The sequence below is a fragment of the Aotus nancymaae genome, unplaced genomic scaffold (genome assembly GCF_030222135.1).
Source record: "Aotus nancymaae isolate 86718 unplaced genomic scaffold, 86718_ANA_hifiasm-v0.15.2.pri h1tg000029l, whole genome shotgun sequence".
Lineage (NCBI taxonomy): Eukaryota > Metazoa > Chordata > Mammalia > Primates > Aotidae > Aotus > Aotus nancymaae.
In genome coordinates this window covers 61,234,840-61,261,816 of record NW_026988442.1, presented here as the reverse complement: position 1 = coordinate 61,261,816, position 26,977 = coordinate 61,234,840, and the positions used below count along the sequence as shown (strand labels likewise).

The following is a 26,977-nucleotide window of genomic DNA, read 5'->3' as shown; positions in this document are numbered from 1 at the left end:
AAGGAAGGAAGGAAGGAAGGAAGGAAGGAAGGAAGGAAGGAAGGAAAGAAAAGAAAGAATTCTGGATTATTTGAGCCAAGGATGATATTGTGAGATTAACCCTAGAAGGAGGTTTTCCCCTTTTGTAGAAGGGAAAACTTAAGACGACTTTGGTAGTAAAGGACATGGCTTATAAACAGTCTTTATAAACAAGAAAAGAAGTTATCTACAAAAAATAAAAGTACTCTGATTTAACAGGTTTTGTTTAATTAGCTTCTTCTGTTTTAATTCCCTTTTGATGCAAAAAATAACTGGCTGTTCATGTAGCATCACATTGATGACCACAACCATCCCACAAGCATGTTGCTGCTATTGTCCCAGTTTGTATTAACATCCCAGTTTGTAATTTGTTATTTGTATAACAAATTAACTCCAAACTTGGAGCATTATAACACTAAGCATTTATTATCTCACAGTTCCTGTGGATTAGGAAAACGGCACAGCTTAGCTGGGTACCTTAGGCTCACGTTCTAGGTTATTAGCAGGCCTCAGGAATTCTGCTTCCACACATAGACACGTGGCTGTTGGCAGATCTCAGGTCCTCACTGGCTATCGGCTGGAGACATCGGTTTCTCGCCAAGTGTGCCTCACAATGGGGTTGCTCCCAACATAGTGAATTGCTCCCCACAGGGCAAGGAATTTGAGAAACAGAACAAATAATGGGTCCTCAAAAAGGAAGCTATCTTTGTATACCCTAATCTCAGGAGTGATTTCCTATCATGTCTGCCCTATCCTATTCATTAGAAAAGTCACTTATCCCAGCCCACACTCAAGAGGAGGGAATTACACAAGTGTGTGAGCACCAGGAGGCAGCGGTCATTGGGGTTATTTTAGAGGAGTCCTACCCCAGAGTTTTCATTATTCTAAGAATGGAGGAAACAGGGGCTTAGGAAAGATAAATAAATTGCCCAAGATCATTTGGCTGTTCCATGCTAAACAGGAATTCATTTCCAGGCTTTTGAAGTCCAGAGATCAAGTTCTTAATCAATATGCAGTAGGAAAAAAATATACATTGTAAGAAATTGACCTCTTTTTTGCTGAATCCTTTTGACGACCATTTGCCCACCAATAGGCAAAAGTTTAAGACCAAATAATGGCACTAATTTAGATTTATCAAATGCATTATGTGCAAGAATACAGGCTAGAATTTCAGTTAATTTTTAAATACTTTTTAATATCTAACATTTTTCTCAAGTTTATCACTCTTTCACATTTGTATATGAGTCAATAAAATTAAAAATGACAGCAACATTTTTTTTTTTGTTTTATGAACCATGTTTCTCAGAAGTATTTATTTGGTTTAGAGTTAAGGTTTAAGAAAAAAATCATTATTTTGCAGAGCCAGCTTTATTAGAAAATGATTACAAACACTCACCCCCAACCTTGACAGTGCACTAGAATTGGAGAACTGAAGTTTCTTCTTTCTATATCAAAAAGAAAGCAGATGTGATACTTGTAAGGCCATGGAACCACAGTCAGTTATTCCCTGCAGAGTATCGATAGCCTGTTATTTCTTACTTAGGTTGAAAATGTTTGCAAGAGTTGAATGATAAATGACTCCAGAGAGGAAGTAAAGAAAGGATCATGACTAAGGTGTTTGTAGGTGCAAGTTTTATCACAATACAGGAATTAGAACAATGTAGAAGCAACAGGAGAAAAGGAGAGGCTTTCTGACAACCGCATTATCAGTTCCATCAGCCCCTCTGTGCAAACCATATGGCCTGTGTCTCAGTCAGCACAGAGGATTATCCAACTGTCACCTCTCTCCTGACTGGATATTGTGTCATAGTTGAACATTAGGGTTTTCATTTTTATGTATTACTCCTGTGAAGAAAACTTTGGCATAACCTACACCCTTAAAATACTCACCTCCATTTCTTTAACACCTAACACATGGCCAGCTCTTAATCAACGTTTAAGAACTGACCTGCATTTTTATGAACACATGGTTAGTTTGAGCTTTGGATTTTCAACCTTACATTGATTGGGACCAGCTGCTAAGGTAAGTGAGATAATTCTGAGAGACGGGTTGCTTGTTCACAACACATTTAATTTAGCAAAAGAAGAAAAGGGCATAAATTTTTCAAGACAGTTATTCCGTATGGGATTTCCAGATCTCCCAGCATCTGAACTTTGAGGATTATTTTTTAAATCAAACTTTTTCTTTTCACTTATCCATGAGGCTGTCTGAAAATCTAATCTGTCCTGGAGAATAGTCTCATCATGGAAGCTAGATAAAAATAGTTCATACTTGTGAATCTTGTGATCTGTATAGTAGCCCTCATAAGCCATTAAAAAATGGAGGAAAAATGTATTTATCTTTAGAGACTAGCATTAATATTAGCAAACAGTTTGATGTAATTGTACCTCTTGTTATCCACGTTTCTGTATTTCTAATAAATTGCTGTATCAAATCCACTAAGTGTTATTACTTGGAAAAATGTGTCATTTGTACTCAGTAAACTTCTGAGTAACCATTTGTCATTGTTCTATGTAAAAATAAAAAATGACATTTTCTGTGGATTTCATAGCAACTCATTACCATGCAAAAAAATAAACGCAAAAAAAATTAAATATTTCCATTGGCTATAAACATTCTAGTATAAGTAGATGTGTCTTCATATAATAATTTTATTTAAATTAAACAGTAAAAACTACATTGAATTTGATATAATTATATTGGACCCGGCATTACCAGAGATTGGGACCAGAGTTTGTCTCTTTTCTCAATCCATATTTATTCTATTTTTGTTTTGTTTGTTTTGAGCTGTTTTGGAGGAAAGCAAATTTAGACCACTGAGATTCAAACTGGCAGGAAAGAATTGGGGGCAGGGGATTGTGTGATACAAGGGGAAGGTAGAGGTCAGTTTTGTTTACCATTAACCTTGGCCATGCCTCTTCTTACGTACGTAAGTTCACTGTTCACAAAGTGTGAAGACATTCCCATTCAGCAATGCATCCTCCTTGAGTTATTTTGTTTTTAATCATTCAGTCTTACACTGTTCACCATGAGGGAGAATAACTAACATTTATTGAGTGCTGGCTGAGTGCTTGACACATTACCTAATTTAATCTTCACCACTGCAATCCCAGAAGGTAGGTGGTAGAATTATTCCCATTTTCAGAGGAGAAAAGTGAGGCTTCAGCATCAAGTAACTTGCCCAACTTCACAGAAGTAGCATATGACTCAGCTAGAATTAACACCCAGGTCTCCCTAACTTTATACCAGTACTCCACATTGTTTTCACATAATGGAGCACAGTGAATGTTACTTGTTCAAAGGGGAAACAAACTGTGATCTTAGGTTGATTAACAGTAAGCATTATTTAAACCACTAATTCTAATATGCCTAATCATACAATGCAAAAGAGGTAATATCCAGCTGAATTAGTCAGTAAGATAATATTCCACCTACAATATTGCTTAAATATTCTTTGAGTGAAATAAAATAGAAAAAAAAAGTTCCTCTTTTTTACTTTTTAATTTTACATACAAACGTATACAAGATTATTTGAGATTTCAACGTACACAGTAAGGTGTTTTTTACTGTGTGGTAAGATTTCCCAATTAAATATTCTAACAAAATGTCGTTATCTGTCATTAAAAAATTCTAGCATCACCTCTTCCATCAAATTTAAGAAATATATACCATACTTAAAGTCTTTCTGAGTAAATTTTAATGTTTTATTTGGGGGTTAATTAGAACAGGTAACATATCCATAGCTATGAATACTTTTTGTTTTATTTTGTTTTAGCATTCGATCCACTGGCCTGATAATTGAGCCATAAATAAAACTAGAAACTTTGCCTTATGGCTTCAGTTATGGCTGAAAGTGCAACAGTACTTTCTATTTTACAAAATGTGTCACATGGTTAACACATGCAGCCAAACTGCTATGACTTAGCACTGCAACATGGCATGCTCCTCTCATTCATTAAACTGATTTCACACTGTTTCAAAAAAGAAAAAAGGAATGTAGACGTTAAGGACAAATGCTATCTTTCTAGATGTAGAGTTTTTTTTTAACCCTCTGTTGTTTCCAGCCAAGATTCAGATTCTTGGCTCTGGAGTCCAGGCTGCTCTCACATTAACTTGTTTCAGAACATGTGCTCCACATTTGTTTCCTAGGATGCAAATGGCCTGGGCATGTGCTGACTAAAACTCTTAACACCAAAGGGGTTTAGTGAGATTCATGCAGTTTGGCAAGCATTTGCTATGAAATTTGGGTAAGCTCATAAAATAATCCTTTTTTACTCTTCTTAACTTCTTCCCTTTGGAGAGCTTTTCAGATTACTTCCTGCCAACTTTATTAAGACACTGAATCAGCCTTCACACCAGAATGTATATGTACATGAAAGTAATTGAGCTCAGATAGTACTTTTTGATTGATCTAAGAGTAAACACTCACATCTATTTTAGTACAATAATCGATGATTAATTCCTTCCTATAGAAGGAATTCTGAAGCCAGTGAGCATAGCCACATGTACAGTCAAAATAGGTGAGTGGAAGCTTTTCTTTCAGAAATACTGAGTAAAACTTGCAGGGGAGAATCCATAATATTTATTTTCTGATATCCAAGATACTACTTTCCAAAGTGCTTTCACTCAATATTGGCAGGCTTATTTGAGAAATCCAGAGAGAAATGAAAAAAAAAAAATGGCAATCACTTCATTTTCCGTAAAGATCAGTTGCCAAAAATTATTTTTTCTGAGGTTGCTCAGTGGGCCACAAGAGTAAAATAATGCTTATAGGGCTCGAATAATAGAATTTGAGGGACTTTCAGCCAGAATCACATTAAAAATAAAAGGCTTGGAAAGCACGTTCCAACTCTAAAGAAAAAGCCAAACTGCTGAACTCTGCCTTGATATTAAATAAAGCTCTGAGAATGAAAAAGAGATTGTCTCTTTCTTATGTTTTTAAGTGACATATTTTATTGTGCATGTGTCTTCTTTAGAATTTGAGTTGCCCCTGCTTTTATGTTTTTGGTGTTTTGCAAATATTTATACACATTTAAATTTGCTTTTGGTTCTCATTTGTTTACATAAGCTGATGTAAATGTATGTACATATGTATCATAAATATTACATATACTTTATGAGCACCATTCAATATAAATGAATCCATGAGAAATAGTCCCATTGCTACTTTTTACCAGTGAATGAAAACATTGTTTCAACGAATGCTTTTGGACTAGGTGAGCACTTTCAGATTGTGCTTTTTCACTCATTCATAAATTTTTTCAATAAATGATTTTATTACCATGTGTCAACACTAATGAAAACTAGAAAACTCACTGGTGTTTACCCTGTGGACTCTCAGTTAATGGTGAATTTTTGACGATAACAAGAAAAATAGTCATTATAATTTAAGTCTTGATGTATAAAAAGTCAACAGCACTATTAGATATAGTCTTATATTTTTTAATGTTTTTTAAAGAGCTAAGTAAAAGAAAAGAAATTGCCTTGCAATAGATTTTACCATATATCTAAATAAAATGATAGTAGAATCAGACTCACCCGAGATATCTTCACATCTCTCCTCATGTACTACTTTTGGGTTCTATTTTACCTACGCATCCAGCTGGATCTGCCTCTCTCTCGGTGTCCTGTGTGTATCAAAAGTCATCAAAATTTAATAGAAAACAGATGACTCTTGCCCTGGTCTTTCACAGGACAGTCACATGAACACCAGCACTCCAGAAGGATAAAGTCACACTTTTTCTGAGCACATGGACTCAGGCCTGAGCAGAGGCCCAGGACCCAGAGCCAGTGAGGGATAGACCAGCAGGAACAGAAGGCTGGGGAGAGAAAGCCAGGATAACAAACACCACTTCAAGGGCAACTGGGAGCGGATAATGGGACATGCCCTAAGGCAGCAGGCCCCAACCTTTTTGTCACCTGGGACCAGTTTCATGGAAGACAATTTTTCCACAGAGGCAGGGGAATGGTGTCGGGATGAAACTGTTCTACCTGGATCATCAGGCATTTGATTCTCTTAAGGAGCACACAACTAGATCTCTTGCATGCGCAGTTCACCCTACGCTTTGTGCTTCTGTAAGAATTGGATACTGCCACTGATCTGACCAGTGTGGGTCCATGGCCCGGGGGTTGGAGACCCTTGCCTTCAGGGATATTTCTTTTACCATGGATGAATTCCTCACCTTCCAACATGAGTCACATCAGTTTCTCTCTTCCTAGCACCCTTGAACAAGTCACAATTGTAGAGTGCACAGGCAGAAAAATAATACCACACAGGAGCACGAGTTACAGTTCTGAACTATTTTGAGTAATCAGAAAGTTACCTAAATATTATTTTTTAAAAAATTAAGGTTAATTTAGCACTGAAATTCTTGATAAAGGAAAAAAATGTAACTTTGAAAATATCATGACTTTAGATATTAACTTGGATTATTTGTCATGTATTTAATTAATTACTTAGTTTAAATATAGCAGGTCAAATTGTATATTTAGAAATCCATTAGCTAAGACTATACTTTCAGGGATCATTTCTATAGTTTATTACTAGAGAAGTTCCTCTGAAGATGTGGAGCACCAAAAGCAGAAACTGGACCCCTTCCTGACACCTTACACTAAAATTAATTCCAGATGGATTAAGGATTTAAACATAAGACCTAACACCATAAAAACCCTAGAAGAAAACCTAGGCAAAATCATTCAGGACATAGGCATAGGCAAGGACTTCATGACTAAAACACCAAAAGCACTGGCAACAAAAACCAAAATAGACAAATGGGACCTAATTAAACTCCAGAGTTTCTGTACAGCAAAAAAAAAAAAAAAAAAAAAAAAAAAAAAAAAAAAAAGTCATTAGAGTGAATCAGCAACCAACAGAATGGGAAAAAATGTTTGCAATCTACCCATCTGACAAAGAGCTAATATCCAGAATCTACAAAGAACTAAAACAGATTTACAAGGAAAAAACAAACAAACCCATCCAAAAGTGGGTGAAGGATATGAACAGACCCTTTCCAAAGAAGACATATATGAGACCAACAAACATATGAAAAAATGCTCCTCATCACTGGTCATTAGAGAAATGCAAATCAAAACCACATTGAGATATCATCTCATGCCAGTTAGAATGGTCATCATTAAAAAATCTAGAGACAACAGATGCTGGAGAGGATGTAGAAAAATAGGAACAGTTTTACACTGTTGGTGGGAGCGTAAATTAGTTCAACCATTGTGGAAGACAGTGTGGCGATTCCTCAAGGATCTAGAAATAGAAATTCCATTTGACTTAGTAATTCCATTACTGGGTATATACCCAAAGGATTATAAATCATTCTATTATAAAGATACATACACATGTATGTTCATTGCAGCATTGTTCACAATAGCAAAGACCTGGAACCAACCCAAATGCCTATCAATGATAGACTGGACAAGGAAAATGTGGCACATATACACCATGGAATACTATGCAGCCATGAAAAACAATGAGTTCATGTCCTTTGTAGGGACATGGATGAATCTGGAAAACATCATTCTCAGCAAACTGACACAAAAACAGAAAATCAAACATCGCATGTTCTCACTCTTAGGCAAGTGTTGAGCAATGTGAACACATGGACACAGGGAGGGAAACATTACACAATGGGGTCAGTTGTGGGGGGCAAGGGGAGGGATGGTGGGCGGGGAGGGTGGGGAGAGATAACATGGGGAGAACTGCCAGGTATAGGTGATGGAGGATGGAGGCAGCAAACCACCTTGCCCTGTACGTACCTATGCAACAATCCTGCATGATCTGCACATGTACCCTAGAACCAGAATTACAATTTTAAAAAAAAAGGAAATCCATAAATCCATTAGCTATAAATAGTAAATACCCAATATAAAATAGTTTCTAAGACAGGAGTTTTTCTAGCAGTGAACTGCTGAAAGTAAAAAAAGACAGGAGTTTTTCTTATCTTCTAATAACCAGCATTTTGATATAGTCTACTGCACAGGAATCTCCATTCAGTTTATTTAAACAACAACAGCAACAAAATTTATGAGATTGATGCTCTCTGCATTTTGTTTTATTAGAAACCAAGGCACAGAGAGCTTATGGATCATAGAGCACCATCCAGCTCAGTTGAATATTTAAGAAATTAGGCCTGAGTATGGCCGTTCGGAACCTGGCAGTCCCCAGCATCTTCTTATCCTTTCTCCTTAACATCATGGACAATTTCACTGTCAGGTAGCACATGGGATGTTTCTTTCAAAATTTTAAATGTGAGCATAATTACATCGTTCTTCAGCCTTTCAGATACTTCATGAGAACCTAGCAAAAATTTTTGACTAACATATTGTTCTGAGCCAGCATCTAATTAGTATTATGTAAGGTATAATACAACTGAACTCAAACTAAAATATTTTTAAAACTAGAATACATATCTTCGGAAAATGGTATGTGTTGGTAAAAACTGGTATGTATATTTGGTAAAATTCATTCTTTATACCAGATGTATATGTATTTAAAGTTAATGTATTTTAAGTCAACCTCCAAAATGTTTCTCTTAACTACTTTGTCATGTTCTAACCAAGGCATATTATTTAAATAATACTCTATTACTGCCTTTGTCTATGCAAGAGGAACTGAGAAGAAAATATATATTTTTTAAATTTAAAGGTAGTCTGAATCAAACAGCGTCAGCACTTCATCAAAATAGAAATACATATATTCATGCACACACAAGAAAAACAATTACTCCCATGTCACCTTTTATCACACAACAAAATAGATAAACAAAACAATCGATTGGCAACTAAATAAAGAGGAAGAGGCACAAAATAGCTTTTTATACTTCCCAGAAAAGTCATGACTCCTTTCATCCTGTTTCTGTTTCTTTTTCAACCACTGGTTCCTATCATCTGAGTAGTCTTCCAAAAGCTGGAAAGGAGGAAAGGATAAAACAATTTTACTTCCTTATTTTTTCATTTCTTAAGAGAATGCATATACCTGTCTTATTATGAAGCAATTAAAATAAAACTGAGAGAAGTGATAATTCCTGCTATTTTTTGAGCACTTATTATAGACCAGATACTGTCTTAGGCACTTTCCTTTATCTTATTTAAATCTCTCCACAACCTTAAAAAGTAAATAGTACCATTTCTTTTTATGGATGGTCAACTTGAGTATCTGAAGATAAAGAAATGTTGGAGGTAGACAGTTAATGAACTTGGGGCATCTGTCTGACCATACTTCCGCTCCAGGTTATAATCCTGACCATGATCTATGTACTTCTATTTAAAGGGTGCAGGGCATCAGGTCAGCATGCCACAATTTGGGGTTCAGTATATTTTCATATCTTTATAAGGCATTCAAACAACAAGTAGGACAAGCACAAACACAGGTGCCGAAAGAGTTTCCATTTTCTGTTTCTGTTTTTCCTCCATTGGAAGCTACTACTCTCCACAGTGCCAAGGCATCTACAGGACTGGCACTACCACATTCTCCAGGAGTCCGGGCGCCTGCCTTTTCCCCTCATACCTGCCAGAGAACACCTTCCTTGTCTTCACCTTCCGGGGGCGGAGTATCTAGGCATTTTTTGCTATGATTTTTACACTCCCTTAAGGGTCTCATCAGTTGCATGCACCACAGTTGTTATTCTTGCAGCCTTTCTCAATCAGTTCAGAGAGAGAAGTAGTCACCTCAGGAGCTAGTTTTAGTAAGTGTTTTCTCAATTCCCCCAAGGAGAGTGCATGGCTAATACCATTCTAGATGCAGGAGAGAAGATAATTTTATTGTATTCAGTAGATATCTTAGAACACTAGAACCTAATTCCCTTTCAGAAGCCTATTGAGAAGCCTTGTAAAATGTCTTCCAGTTAGTCTGTGTCTCTCCCAGGAGCACAGCATTTTCATAACTTTCCAGAAAATATTTTGAGATATCTCTGTGTTTTATTTTCCTCCCTTTAGTTCTGTTTTCTTTCACCTTACTCTTTATCAGGTAGAGGCCCCTGTACTCATTGCCTTGAGAGAGTCTTGTAATAAGATGTAAAAGAGAAGGAACCTGAGAGTCCCTAAGTGAGCCTAAGAGATGTATTATCCCTGCCATGGAATCACCTCCAGCTAGTAAGGGCAGACTGGAAAGGATTCCATGGTGTAGATAACATGCCCTGGAGGTTCGGGTAGGGGAGGAGGACTGGGGGTCCTAAAGCCTTCCCTGCCCTCCCCAAGAGAAGGAATTTATTATCCTAGATCCTGAACTGGAGGGAGGCGAGCTGTTGGTTCTGAAAGCAGAAGAGGTCTCCAGCCCAGACACCCAACATTGTACTTGTGAGCCAGAACAGAGAGAAACGGTAGCCTGGATAGGCAATAGGACTACTGGAAGTCTTGCAAAATATCCTTGCACCCCAAAAGTGATCCTGAAGCAAAAAAGATCCTTAGATCCTGAAGAGGCTATGCAGGTCAGTACAATGGACAACCACCAATAACAGTTGTGTACCCCAAACCATAGACTCTACCACCTGCTTCCCTGCAGCAACCCCCAAGTCTTAACACCATTTAAGATGCCAGAACACAAGCAAAACGTCAGGAGGCAAGGAGGAGCAAACAAAAGTAATGCGTGCCTGAGTTTGTGCACCAAGATCATTTTCAGATTGCTTCTCAAAATAGCCAAGGGGTCAGATCTATTTGTTTTCTCTTTTTACATATGATTAAATTATGATTTAGACAAGTAGTTTGCCACAGCTAGTAAGGAGCAGGTCTGGGACCTGATTGAGTCTTTTAGCTTTGATTTGTATTCTGTCCACATTCTGAAAGATGACTTCACTCTTTCAAAGTTAAATTGAGCTCACCGTGACTCAGACAATGCATAAAAAACTATAGATATACAAATGAAAATCATCTGAAATCCTACCTAAGGTACCCTTTCAGATATATCTTTATGCATTCTTAACTTATAAATGTATGGGTCTATATTTATATAAGTGAACTGGGGTTCTCAAAATGTTTTGAACCTTGTTTTTCCCCTTCCATAAGGCATGATGAACATTTTTATGTAAATAAATATAAATTGACATTATCATAAATAAATGTGAAGATGCATAAAGGGTAAGAGATACCTGGTCTGGTGGCTGTACATTTTTAATTTGGTTTTACGAACACTTACTGAGGACATTTTTTATGCCAGGCTTATGCTAGATATTACGGAAAAAGATGAATAACACATAGACACTGCTCTTGAGAAGTTCTCAGTTTAGTGAGTGAAGCAGACAGGTGAATATAATATTATAGCAGTGTAAGCCCTGAACATAATAGGTATACAAAATACAGTCTGTCAGACAATCTACACCTTCATTTGTACAGTACATCAGTCTGGTGTTTCTTTCTATTCTCTAGTTCCTTTTACATGTACAACAATTTCAATGTAGGTTTTGCATCCTCATTCCAATGGGAATCTCTGGGTCCTCCTGAATACTTCTGATTCAGCTTGTAATTTCCAATCATAATCAAATAATGTACCTGCTAAGGATTTATAAAAATGAGATGATTGAGCTCACCAAATGTATAAAATTCAAACAATGATCACAGTGAAGAACAATATCTTTCACAATGAAATAACTAGAACACTTCTACTAGCCATTTAATTTTTGCCAATGGCAGATCAGAATGTTTACATAAATTGCACTCTTTAGAGTGTTATTTCAACATTTTGAAGGTCATCAATTCATAAAATTCTCTTTTATGTGATCCAAAAGAGTAATACTGGTGAAACATTGTTTTTGATTAGAATTTCTGCCCAGTAGGTCACAGAGGTAGCAGATCTGTGATACTGATCTGTGATGTTTGTACATTCAAATGTATTTAAAGTTTATGCATGCCTGTTAACATTTACTCAGCATGCACAGTCTTGTTATATTTGAAGACAGAAAATTTATATACATATTATAAACTAAAAATACTTGCAAAACAGAATTTTATTAAGCACTATTTAAATTCATACAAAGAAAATACATACCTACTAATTTATGCACTGAGGATATGCAAATTTAGTGTTTAGTTTACATTAGGTTAATTGGGAAAAGACTTCTGGAAGAAATGAATTGCCAGTTGCATTTTGAAATAGTTTATAGGTATAAGCAAAGAAGAAAAATCATGCAGAGAGGTGGAGTTGAAGACAGGCAATTTGCAGCAAATTGGGTGGACAGACTTCTAAGATGTCTCCAGTCATTCTTTTATTCAACAGACATAAACTAAACACAGTTTTCACAAGAACAGTGTTAGGTCCTGAGGACACAAAGCCAAGTAATACAGCATTCTTGTCTGCAAGCTCATAGATTAATGTGGGAGATGGGCATAAATAAAGATAGAATGAGTAAAAAAAAAATTATGACACAGTAAGATAAACAAATTTCATTCATTTCCCTGGAGATATAGGATACAAGTAGAGAACAGAGAAGTAAAATTTTAAAAGTGGGCTTTGCAGTGCCTAGTAAGGATCAGCTAATAGTAACAGATACTATTCCTCTGCTTCCTTATTCATTAAGCTTTTCCAAAAAAAGGTCTGCATTTTCAGCCAGGTGCAGTGGCTCAGGTCTGTAATCCTAGCACTTTGGGAGGCTGAGGCGGGCGGATTGCCTGAGCTCAGGACTTCGAGATCAGCCTGGGCAACCCCGTCTCTACTAAAAATACAAAAAATTAGCCGGGTGTGGTGGCGTGTGCCTGTTGTTCCAGCTACTCTGGAGGCTGAGGCAGGAGAATCGCTTGAACCCAGGAGGCGGAGGTTGCAGTGAGCCAAGATCGTGCCACTCTACTCCAGCCTGGGTGACAGAGCTAGACATCATCTCCAAAAAAACAAACAAACAAAAATAGATCTGTATTTGCTGCCTCAATAACACTCATACTTTACTTCCTTACATTGCAACCTGGCTTCCATGCCTCCAGCCCTATTGCTCTACACTATTGAAGTCCTTAATGACTCGTTAGTTGCCTAACACACAGGTCTTTGCTCAGCTGCCATTCTCGGAGTGACACCTCTTCAACATTTAACTTCTCTCCAAAACACTTCCTCTCCAGGCTCTTCTCTCGCCTCTGAGAACACCTGAGTCTTTTCTGACCCTACTTCCATTTCCATTTCCTAAATGGAGGCATTCTCAAGTCCGCACTCAATCATCTTCTGGAGACTTGATCATCTCAATAAGAAGTTAACGACAAACCAAGAGCCAGGTAGCATGCTGACCCCCTGCTACACACTACCTTATTGTTTTTATACACAGAATATCTGATTAAAATCATAAGACCTTTGTGTTTAAGAATTTCTTAAGGAGATTTTCAGATCCTGAATTCCAGCAGGACAGCTGACACTAACCATCCTGAAGACCCCTACCAAGGCTCCAGCTCACCGACTCAGCACAAAAATGAAGTTTCTTCATCTCTCTGTCCCCCTGTCTTCGACCTTCACTTCTCAACCAATCAGCAATCCCCACATTTCAGACCCTGTCCAGACACAATAATTAATTGAATTATCATTATTAACATCCATCGCCATGGCCCATTACTGGCTATTCAACACTCTCCATACTAAAATCTGATTTTCCTAAAAGCATTGTTATCATATTGGATCTTTTAACTTAAAAAATTATAATTTTTAATTTTACAACAATGAACTGAATGTAGTATGTAAATGACTGAAGTATATGTATCTGTTCTGCTTCGAATTATTCTTCACTGTTGTATAAGAAATTCTGTTGATTCGAATTTATCCAGCTCTCTCCAACTCAACAATCATAATATCACCTGAGTTTCCACATTAGGTTTTAATCAACTATTCAAAACATATATAGGCTTCAAAGAATAAAACATCAGAGGAAAACCCAAATAATTTTTATTTCTCAAAACTTACTTGTGTCAAGCACAAAATTTATTTTGTTTTTTTTTATCTTAAGTGTCTCAGTGTGCTTTTAATTTTTAAAAAATTGCTATTACAAATATTAAGTCTCAAACTGGGTGATGAAATAATCTGTGCAACAAACTCCCACGACATGAGTTTACCTACACAACAAACTTGCATGTGCCTACACATAACTGGGCACCAAAATGAAAATATGAAGGAAAATTCTAGCCTTAAAAAACCTACCGACAATATGACTTCAATGTCAGAAGTGCTAAAATGAACATGGTATGTGCAAAAACAGAGGAAGAGCAATTTCCATTTTGAGTATAGTTTAAACCAAATTTTATCAAAGTGCTATTCAAGAAACCAGCATAAGAACGACCAAAATTGTTTAAAATGTATGTTTTGACAGAGAACCTCACAGAGAGAGGCACCAAAATATATACTTTTGGCAAAATACCTAGACAATTGGTTTTTAAACTTTTTGAACGTGACCAATAGTAAGAAAAAAAAAGCCTACTTTAGTTTCCATCCTGGAATATACCTATGCACCTGAAATCACAGTTACACAAAAAGTTTTAGTGTTTACTATCAAAGGAGTTACAATGACATTTTCTCTTTCATTCCTTTTTTAGTTGCTGGTCCTTAGCCTAAATCAACTTCTTGACTCATCAAATGGGCTAAATCAACTTCTTGATTCCCACCTGCCACTGGTGATTCTTATACATGCTCAAATTTTAGAATCTGTGGTTTAAGAACTTGCATAGATTTCAGAATCAGAAACTTGAGAACTTAAAATCTACTATCATTCCTTAGTAGCTGTGGAGCAATAGAAAATATATTACATTTCTTTCTGACTCATTTCCTCCAAATGTAATATTGAAATAATAATAATACCTATCTTACAGTATTTTTAGTAGAAGATCATCAGTAAAATCACTTATCATAGAATGAGCATCTAGCAACTCTCATGGTATAATCATAGAATTGACTTATGGACTAGAAAAAAATCAGGCCGCATGACTGGAGAAGATGCCAGAGAGGAAATAAATGTTTCCTCCAAATATCACAACAAGGCACAGTCATCCACCAACTCTGTCCACAGAAGGGCCAATCCTAGGGCCTGAGTAAAATGAATAGAGCCAGCAGAATGCTCTAAAACTAGCTGTACCTTGAGGTGGGCTACAGGATTTTTTTCCCTGACATACCCTGATCCATGATTCCATTTCCGGATGAAAACATGGAACTGTAGATCTAGAATCAAGTGTTTCTTTAAAATGAACTGCTTTCTTACACACTGGAAAATGGAGCAGGATGATGTATATTCTTAAACCATTTAAGTAGATTTTTGAAATTAAGTATAGCTGGAGTTCCAGGAATGCTTCAACTTTTTGGAAGAAACAGAAGAGGTGTATGGTACAGGACACAGAATAGAAACACCCTGTAGATAGCCACAAAAATGAAAAGTGAATCTGCCATATATTTGTATATTGGGCCTTAAGTAGACAGTGCAATTCTCACTGAATTGTTTTCATCTGTCCATAATCAGATTATGTTTAAAAGGGATACTTTAAAATGAAACCCAAATAATCACACATATCATGGACATAGATACTAAGATAGAAAACAGTCACTACAGGTCTAGACAGTACCTGGCTAAGCAATGTCAAGAAGGTGACAACACTAAGAGTCAGAGGCCAAAGCACCTCCTGCTCTTCCTGACTGAGGTACTCTCAAGTAATTTTCAGGTTTTGCCTTGAAAATTCCATTTTTTGATTCCATGTTTCTAAGAAAATTCTATGTTTGATTTCATGTTACTAGGAAAATTTCATGTTTGATCCTATCTTTCTAGAAAAAGTATCAATCTTCCTCAATAGAGACTTTTTATCTCCAAAGTCTAAAGATAATTTTTGCATTCAATCTTATACACTATAACCCAGTGTTTATACTAAAGTCCAAAACCTTTGGTCTAATTCCAAAACAGATGAGCATCTGTTCACTTGAAAGTTAAATAATGGCCCTTGATAACAGTCTTCCAAAAGAGTGTGGATTGACAACAGATTCTAGTTCAACAATTTGTATGTAATAGCATGACAATAAAACCACATATAGGAATATGGAAATGTTCAAGTCTATCGAAGCAGGAAACAGGCATATGCTTATATAGTATATGTTATTTTTTAAAAATCACAGAACTAAGCAAGACATTTGTTTTCCTTTTTCCTTGGTATTCTTTTTTTTTCCCAGCCAGATATAGAGTATTATTTTATACTATTCTATTTTTATACCAGAGAGAGGGTATTACTTTTTATTTATGATTCTTCCTAGCCAGATACAGATTATGTAATTTGTATAAAGCTTTGCCTTTTATGACAGATTGAGAAATACATAATAAATTACTAGATGCTGTACTATGCACAGAGGGCATTCCAGACTCTGAAGAACAACAAAATACATCTCACCACATCTTCTAGCCCAAGCTCAGAGACTTGTGCTTTGCTATAACAAACTACTAACAAACTCAGCAACATAAGGGGTAATAATACAAGTTTCCAAGCAAGATAACGTTACACTGTTATAATAACGTAAAATCTGTGATGTGTAATGGTTCTGAAGGCTGGTGAGGCCTGCAGTTTGTCCCAAGGTGTTTGATACTGGATGAGTGTTTTCAAAGGGATCAACAGCATCAGCCTAGGTTCCCACCTGCCACTTCAGTATTTTGCAATCGCTTCTTGGAATGTATGAAGGAATTTCACACAGTCAAAACAACAATTGTTTGGACATATGGTTACTCTCTCAGAAAACACAAACTAAAAATTCAGAGTAAACTTCAATGAGAAGATTTAAAGCAGCAGGCATTCAAGTGTAGCTTTTTTTTGTTTTGTTTTGTTTTGTTTTTGTTGAGACGGAGTTTCGCTCTTGTTACCCAGGCTGGAGTGCAATGGCGCGATCTCGGCTCACCGCAACCTCCGCCTCCTGGGTTCAGGCAATTGTCCTGCCTCAGCCTCCTGAGTAGCTGGAATTACAGGCACGCACCACCATGCCCAGCTAATTTTTTGTATTTTTAGTAGAGACAGGGTTTCACCATGTTGACCAGGATGGTCTCCATCTCTTGACCTCGTGATCCACCCGCCTCGGCCTCCCAAAGTGCTGGGATTACAGGCGTGAGCCACCGCGCCCGGCAAGTGTAGCTTTTTTATGAAACTTTTTTTTGCAATGGCTTTATATTATTTGAGCAGACCTCATTTGAGGCAAGAAAACAATAATCAGGCTTTTCTCATGATTATTCCATGTCCTATTGCTGATTTTATTTATTAATATAGGTCATTTCTTTCATCTGAATAAGCTTTCTTACCCTATCCTAGAAAGCCATATTTCTTGCTTCACATTTTAAAAAGAAAATAGGATTGTTTCCTTATTTGTAGGATTTAATTAATATCAATTTATTTAATCTTCTTGAGCACCATATATTGTGAAAAATTATATTCAGTAAGGGTAGGTAAAATAATAACTGAAATGATCCTCCCTCCATTCAGAATTTAGCCCTCAGTGGGAGGGACCTATAGAGAGGTGGAAAGAAACTCTGCTATGTGGTACAGTCAGTGCAAAGGTAAAGGAGAAGAGAGGGTTTCATCATGCCCAGAAGAGGTGCAGCAATCCCATTACTAGATATATACGCAAAGGAATATAAATCATTCTACTGTAAAGATACATGCACGTGTATGTTCATTGCAGTACTATTTATTCACAATAGCAAGGACAGTAAATTAACCTAGATGCCCATGAAAAGTGAACTGGATAAAGGAAATGTGATTATCACATTTCCTTTATCCAGCCCACTTAGTATATCCATAGTGCATATGATATATATATACTATGATATTTAATATATATATGATATATATGCTATGATATATATACTATATATAGTATATATATATACTATATATAGTATATATATATACTATACTATATATACTATACTATATATATACTATACTATATATACTATACTATGATATATATATACTTTGATATATATATACACATATATATATCATAGTGGATATATATACTATGGAGTACTATGCAGCCATAAAAACGAATAAGATCATTGGCTTTTGCAGCAACATGAGGTGGAGCTGGAAGCCATTATCCTGAGCAAATTAATGCAGATGACAGCAAACCAAATACTGCACATTGTCACTTATAAGTGGCAGCTAAACATTGAGTACACATGAACACAAAGAAGGGAACAATAGGCATTGGGGCCTATTTTAGGGTGGAAGGTGGGAGGAGGGTAAGGATTGAAAAACTACCTATCAGGTATTATGCTGATTACCTGGATGACAAAATTATGTGTATACCAAATCCCCATGACATGCAATTTACTCATGTAACAAACCTGCACATGTACCCTTGGAACCTAAAATAAAAGTTGAAAAGATAAAAGAAAAAAATTAGCATAATTTTTTTTTAATTTCTTGCTCCCTGAGCACAGTATTAAAGGACATGAAGGATTTCACTGCATGAGAAGAGAAAATGAGCTTTCTATACAGGGAAGAGTTAAGGGCAAAGCCTAAGATTGCATGTGAAAGTGTGGACCTTGGGGTCACGGCGAGAGGTGTAAGGCTTTGAGGAAGGTTTGGGTCTCAGCCCAAAGCACTGTTTCTCAAATTGCATGAGAATTGCTTGGACACGTTTCTCAATACACACCCCCATGGACACTCATGTGCTTTCAGAACTGACCTACAATGGTGATGATTCCTCTAAGGGTATTAAGATCATTGGAGAAGCCTTAAAAAAAAATACCCTTCCTACGTCCTATCTTCAAAGATTTTGACTCATTTTTTCTGTGGCGGATGAGAGCACGTTTATCACCCCAGATAACACTAATATTTAGCCAGGGTCAAGAATCAAGAAGGGGGAAACTGCACATTCACAAGCTGCCAGGTGATTCAGATGCTCATTACCAGTCTAGAATTGCTGCTCTGAGGCTCAGTGCAATACAAGTTAAACACTATTCACCAAAGCAGTTGTCCTCAAAGTGTGATTCCCAGACTAGTAACATCAGCACAACCTGGTGACTTAGTCTGTTTGAGCTTTTATAACAAAAATAGATGGTTTATATACAATAGAAATGTATTTCTTAACAGTTCTAGAGGCTGGGAAGTCCAAGATAGTCACCAGCAGATTTCGTGTCTGGTGAGGAATCAGTTTTTAATTCATAGGTGACGGCTTCTTGCTGTGTCCTTGCAGAGTAGAAGCAAAGAAGCTCCCTCTGGCCTCTTTTACAAGGGCATTAACTCCATTTATGAGGGTACAGCCCTGATTACCTCCTAAGGACTATTACCCTGGGGATGTGGCTTCAACATATGTATTTTGGGGGCACACCAAAATTCAGACTATAGCACCTAGGTATATTTGTTAAAAATATCAACTCTTGGGTCACACCCCAGACTCAGTGGATCAGAAACATGAGGGGTCAGGTCCAGCAACCTATACTTTAACAAGTCATGATGATTCTGATGTCATTAATTTTGAAAGCCTATACACTAAAGAGAAACTGCTGCAGGATGTGTCTCAGGGGATGTGCTGGTGTATTGGGTGGCAGGGGAAGGGAGGGAAGGTTATGCACAAACCTATCTCCTTGAGTTGCTAATTAAGGGGCAACGTTTTTATAATTTGTCTTTCTTGGCATAAGGCACATTTCCACATGAATTGCAGAGCAAGAAAACTAAAACAGATGATACTTTTAACTTTCCTTTTTCTGGCATTTGCCTCTTTTGTGGCCATCCCATCTTCCTAGGACAGCTACAGCTTGATTGTTATTTAACAAGTCCAGAAAACAATGACTAAAATATAAACACTTCATAATATAAACTCTTAAGGAAACCCTAAGCATATGTTTTCCACATTCTGTTTCAAAATGCGTTGGACTTGGCACATCACATTTCCTCTCCCCAAGTTTTTGTTTTAAATGAGTCTTGCTTTACAAAGAGGCAGGGAAGGAGTGTCTGGTATTGTGGAGAGAGGTTGCCAAGAGCCACACTTACGGTTGACAAGGTACGTGTCCTAAAGAGTCTTCATGACTTTCAGTTTCTAGAAAATTACATCCTTAGCAAAGGACGAAAATGGCTAGTTAAGTTTTAGTGAGAAGTATCTCTCTGTTTTGATATTTTCAGTTATTTCTGACTTTGGGATGCTTTTCCTCTCTAGGGAGGGCTGTATCAGCTTTCGGAAGAGCATGGGCTCTGCCATTATACAGACATGGATTCCAGTCCAGGCACTCTAGCTTATTTATGGCTCTGGGAAATTGGTCAAGTTATGCAATATTCCTGAACCTCCATTTCCTTTAGATGTAAAGATAATGATTCTTTCTTTAAATGGTTACATTGTTAGCAGCAGATAAGACAAAGTGCATGTCCCATTGGAGATGCTGAGTTATATTAGTTCTCTTCCCCTTTCTCTTCCTTGCCACCCTTTAACCATCATGTCATGAAGAGTTCTCTAGGTTGAGTCTGAAATATTATAATCTTTCTTCTCTTGCCAGTGATAATCTTGGTACAGGAAAAAGCACTGGGCCCAACATGATGGCTCACGCCTGTAATCCTAGCACTTTGGGAGGCCAAGGCAGGTGGATCACCTGAGGTCAGGAGTTCAAGATTAGCCTGGCCAACATGGTGAAAAGCCATCTTTACTAAAAATGCAAAACAAATTTGCTGGGTGTGGTGGCACACGCCTGTAGTCCCAGCTACTCGGGAGGCTGAGGCAGAAGAATCTCTTGAACTTAGGAGGTAGAGGTTGCAGTAAGCTGAGATCACACCACTGCACTCCAGCCTGGGCGACAGAGTGAGACTCCATCTCCAAAAAGAAAAATGAAAAAACATTGCAGTGGATGGGTTATCTCATGAGGACATGGACTAGCAAACTCTATCTACAATAAGGAAAAATAAGTAAACAAAGATACAGCATTGCTATAATTACAATCAACTGTAAACTTTAATTCAGTTAATTCAGTCCAGAAGCCAATAAATATTGGACACATCTTTGAACTTATCTCTTCACTTTTTTGTTTGTGCAGCATAAAATACACTTTCAGAACAGGCTCAACACAGGTACACCATTCACTTAACACATAGAAAACTTCCAGAAAATAATCCAGAGGCGCAACTAGCTCCAACCTTAGTCACATTTAGACCCAGCCCTTGTTATAAATATATATTTGGAAACTGCCACACATGATTCTCTCATTGATAAGACTTCCCAAAATAAACCTAATGGTAACATAGGGCCACAGCCTGATACCCATGGGACCGATGTATTTCAGAATGCAAAATTTTTCCAATTTTATGGAGGTAATACAGCCCATTTACCTTGTATTAATTAGCACTCCAGCAGGTCTGGGCAGCATTTATGTTCAAACAGATTAATATTTCCGCAGCTTAATACGTAAACATTCATATTAATGAGATAAAGGCCAAAAGAGCCTCACATTTAGATCATTCCATAAAATAAGTTCAAATCAAGTTTCAAAACCAAATGAGAAAACATATGGTTTTCAGAATTTTTGACTTTAATAATTATAAGTACACTATTGAAGACCCACAATATATCATCCTTAGGGAATTTTAAATCCCATTAGGTTACTATATCTAAAAGTTTACACATCTCATGGGCAAGGTCCAAATTACATTTAAAGCCACTTGTTCAATTATAAAAGGACATATATTATTTCAAATCATGCCATTGTACTTTGGATACGTAAGGGATGACTTTTAGTTCATGATGATGATTTTAAAGGTATTGAAGGAAAAAATTGTCTGGTGAAAATAAAAGTTGATTTGCAAACTTATTTTTAAAATATTTTATAGCTTTGAAGGAGAAAATTTATTTTTTTTGGAAATTAAAGAAAATAAGACTTTTTAAATAATCATTGACATTTTAGCTCCTAAAAACTGTACTGAGTAATGGTTGAGTTTAATTCCTAGAGCATTTGCTCCTCTGTTTTAGATGGCATTAAAAGCAGGGACATTCTTTTAGGACCTGCCAGGACCCTTCAGTACTAGCATACCCTGCTGGGGAGTGGGGCAGGTAAATGGAGGAATAAATGCAATTTCATGTGGCCAAAAAAAAACCAGTGTGGCCAGTCGCAGTGGCTCACGCCTGTAATCCCAGCACTTTGGGATGCAGGGGCAGGCGGATCACCTGAGGTCAGGAGTTTGAGACCAGCCTGGCCAACATGGTGAAACCCCGTCTCTACTAAAAATGCAAAAATTAGCCAGGCATGGTGGCGTGCACCTGTAATCTCAGCTACTCAGGTGGCTGAGGCAGGAGAATTACTTGAACCTGGGAAGCAGAGATTACAGTGAACCAAGATCACGCCATTGCACTGCAGCCTGGGCAACAGAGTGAGAATCTGTCTCAAAGAAAAGAATAGAAACAGTTTGATAGAATTTTCTGAGTATTGTTATGAAAAACACTGTGTGCTGATATATTTTGGTCTTTCCCAAATATATCTATGCTCAAAGTATCTTTGAATGTGATATTTTGTAGGGCTCTTATAGGCTTTTATTCATTCAATCAATCATTATTTGCTGAGATACTTATTATGTGCCAGAAAGAGTACTAGGCCCTTGAGATACAATGGTGAATAGAAAGCCTTTTTTCTGTTCATAATACAGTGGAGAGATATAAACAGTTTCTGAGGAAAATAATGTAGGTTAGGCAGATGAAAAACATCAAGTTTTTCAATCCCATAATCATCACATTTTCTTAATTTGCTTTGCGTGCCTTGAGATAAATTGGGATTTCTACCTTTGGATTAGGTAAGAAAATAATTTTCATAAAAGTAACTACAATTCATTAAGCATTTTATACCAGGCCTTTTACTAAGCCCAGTTATGTAATTACTTCATTTTACTCTCACAACAACTGTATTAGAAGTACAGTTATTACGATTATTTTACAAATTAAAAAAAAAAAAAAAAAGATTAGAGAGGACAAAGAATCCTTTCTAGCTCCAACAACCAAGTACAGGTCCAAAAATCTCTATATTCCCAAATCTGAAAAGCTCTGAAAACCAAATATATTTTCGTAATTGTTTAGCATCAAATCCTGCCCTAAATAGTCTTTATATTGCTCTCTTAGGGAAAAAATTCCTACGTTTATACATCTCTCTACAGCAATAGTCATATGCTTGATTAAGGAGTACTGCCTTAGATCCTGCTGGGGATATTACATAATACATAATAATGCATTGTATTTCCTTTCTAAAATAAGAATAATTCTAATTTATAGCACACATCCAAGAATTTTAGATAAGAGATATAGAACTCTGGTTTATTTATCTCCAGGCTATCCAAAAATCTCTTTTAACAAGTCTATTATAATTGGGGTGGCCTTATAATTTATCATCTAAACATTTCAGAGATATTACTAATAATTACTCAGGGACAGGGGGCATAAATCGAAATCATTCTGGGAAAACAAAGATGTACGGCCCACCTTAGTGTGGTGACCATGTGGCCTGAGGGAGAGCGAATGCCCAGTAATTGATGAAGTCTTTATATCTGAGTTAGACTGAATTTGCCTGCTGCAGTAATGTAAGCGTATCAACTATAAGCTTTTAAGAGTTTTAGAAAGACTTTAAGAGGTGTAATGGCTCTTGGCTTTGAGAAAACTCCCTCTGGCCCAATGTGGATGGACCATGGGTATGAAAGTAAGAACAGCTACAAGTAAGGAGGTTATCTTACCAATTAGGCAAAACCTGATGAAAACTCAAAACAATACATTGTTAACACAGCCTACACTCAAGGGAAGGAATCATTAGAATTTCAGATGGATGACCAATTGGATATGGGCAATAAAGGAGAGAGCAGAGTCTAGGAAAATTCCCAGACACTTGGAAAATGATTTGCTGAGATAGAGAATCCAGAGAGCCACTTTTGGGAAAATAGCCTGAGACCTTCAATTTTAGTGTATCTGTGGGATACTTCCAACTCTACTAGCAGAAAAATTCACATGCAATTAGCTAATAAAGAGTATTTATTTCTATCACCTCATCCCTTGCCCCAAATGGCCTGACTCAGTACTTTAAACATGGTAGATGCCAAATAAAGATTTGTCTGTTGCCTGTAAGATTCTTGAGCTATTGACCTCTAATCTCCAGTATAATTATCCCTAGTTAAGGATTATTTACTGTATTAGGGTTCTCTGGAGAGACAATTGTATATATATGTATGTATATATATATGTAAAATATATAATATATATATCACCCTATAGATATGGGCACTTATTAAGTATTAACTTATGTAATATATATGGATATATGATAGACATGTATATATAATATATAATAGATATGTATATGTGTATATATATAATATATATATGGGAGTTTATTAACTTACATGATCACAAGTTTCGACAATAGGCTGTCTGAAAGCTTGAGGAGCAAGGAGAGATGGTCTGTCTCAAAACTGAAGAACTTGAAGTCCAATGTTTGAAGGCAGAAAGCAATCAGCATGAGTGAAAGATATAGGCTGAGAGGCTAGGCCAGTCTCACCTCTTCACATTTTTCTGTCTGCTTTATATTCACTAGCAGCTGATTAGATGGTGCCCACCCAGATTAAGGGTGCATCTGCCATCCCCAGCCCACTGGCTTAAATGTTAATCTCCTTTGGAAACACCCTCACAGACACACCCAGGATCAATACTTTGCATCCTTCAATCCAATCAAGTTGACACTCAGTATAAACCACCACAAGTCCACCCCTTACCAACCTGAACCCATACACATCTCCGAGATCATACATAATTTTAAAATAAAGACAATAATAAGATTATAATTATGCCTAACATAATACAACTATCTTTCATACAACGGGAAACACACCAATCCCCAACTTAAATACTATTACATAAAGTTAACAATACTTACACGCTGATGTGGAGTCAACAAATCTTGTCACATGATAAAGGAGAAAATAAATAAAATGAAGATATTTTCTTAGTACAAGTGTATACCTGCACAAACATGTTTTTAACAAAAGAATGAGGAAATACTCATGACAATTACAGTCCTTGTTTCTGCAACTGGTCACATGGTCATAGTTGGTATTGATGACTGCTACCTTCTTCTACCACCCATTCTGTATTCCCTTTGCCTTCAGCAAGTACCTCAGCAGGTCATGGTATTTTTCCTGATATAGTGACCCAAACCTTCATTCCTAAAAGGTCTGAACCATTTGTAGTCCTGCCTGGATCAGGCTGTTGTTTCCCATTTACCTTAATCACAGGGAATGCATGGTAATATTAAGAGATGCCCTAATGGATCTTCTGTAGTCCATGCATACTCTTTCTTACCTCATGTAGTAGTCAACTGATTTCATCTTGATAGTCCAAGTCAATCACCCCAGCCAACACTGCCAACTCCCTTCTTAGTCTGTTGACTTAAAGGTAGGAGGAGCCCAAAGTGTCCAAGTGGCAATCTTAACTTCCAGTTTAATGGAATTGTTGTTGTGTCTCCTGGTTATAGTGTTCCTCCCCCTGGAACTAGGACCTCTAGGCCAGCAGAATGTAATATCATGGGAACAGGAAGCAAAAATCTTGCTAGTGGATCACTAGGGGTTATGGTGAGTCGTGCCACTTCCACTTCAACCCCTTGATTCCTGGACCCGTGAATCCTGGCTATGGGAGAAACAGTACCACGTATTGGACACTGATTCAAAGCATACACAGCCTTCTGGAGAACTTTGCCCCAGACCTGCAAAGTATTGCCACCTATTTAGCACTTTGTAATTGTGACTTCAAAAGGCCATTCCACCGTTCTATCAATCCAGCTTCAGGATGATGGGGAACATGGTAAGACTGGTGAATTCCATGAGCATGAGCCCACTGCCAAACATCTTTAGCTGTAATGAAACACCTTATCATGAAACACCATGATAAGGCATTCCATGAGTCCATGGATGGTAGTCTTGGCAGAAGCATTGTGTGCAGGATAGGCAAATCCATATCTGGAGTAAGTGTCTATTCCAGTGAGGACAAACCTCTGCCCTTTCCAAGAAGGAAGAAGTCCAGTATAATCTGTCACCAGCTAGCTGGCTGATCACCCCAAGGAGTGGTGCATTATCAAGGGCTCAGTGCTGGTCTCTGCTGCTGGCAAATTGGGCACTCAGCAGTGGCCTTAGCCAGGTCAGCCTTGGTGAGTGGAAGTCCATGTTGCTGAGCCCATCTCTGCCACCATGGGCACTTCGTTCGTGGGCCCATTGGACAATAACAGTGGTGGCTGGAGAAAGAGACTGAGTGGTGTCCACAGAATGGGTCATCCTATCTACTTGATTATTAAAATCCTCCTCTCCTGAGGTCACCCATTGGTACCTTATGTCACATGGGATACAAATACCTTCACAGTTTTTCATCAGTCAGAGAGGTCTATCCACATACCTCTTCCCCAAGTTTCTTTGTCACCAATTTTCCAATCATGCTTCTTTCAAGTCCCTGACCATCTAGCCAACCTATTGGCTACAGCCCATGAATCAATATAAAATCACACATCTCATTTCTCCTTCCATGCAAAGTACACAACCAGGTGCACTGCTTGAAGCTCTGCCCACTGGGAAGATTTTCCTTCACCACTGTCCTTCAGGGATGTCCTAGAAAGGGGCTGTATTGCTGCAGCTGTCCACTTTCGGGTGGTGCCTGCATATCATGCAGAACCATCTGTGAACAAGGCCCCAGTCTTCTTTTCCTCTGTCAACTGATCATAGGGAACTCCCATGGGGCCATCAGTGCAGGTTGAGGGAGAGAAGGCAGGGTGGTAGGAGTGGAGACCATGGGCATTTGAACCACTTTCTCATGTAACTTACTTGTGCCTTCAGGACCTGCTTGAGCCCGATCACGTATATACCACTTCCATTTGATGATGGAATGCTGCTGTGCATGACCCACTTTATGACTAGATGGGTCAGAAAGCACCCAGTTCATGATAGGCAATTCAAGTCTCATGATGACTCAATGACCCATAGTCAAATGTCCAGTTTCCACTTTCCACCAAAGCCCAGTAACAGACCAAGAGCTGTCTCTCA

The 26,977-nt window shown here is 37.5% G+C and overlaps 1 pseudogene; it reads left to right on the top strand.

Annotated features, from left to right (window-relative positions):
- Nucleotides 1-6,524: 6,524 nt before the first annotated feature.
- Nucleotides 6,525-6,621, top strand: LOC135277176 (small nucleolar RNA U3; annotated as a pseudogene).
- Nucleotides 6,622-26,977: the final 20,356 nt, after the last annotated feature.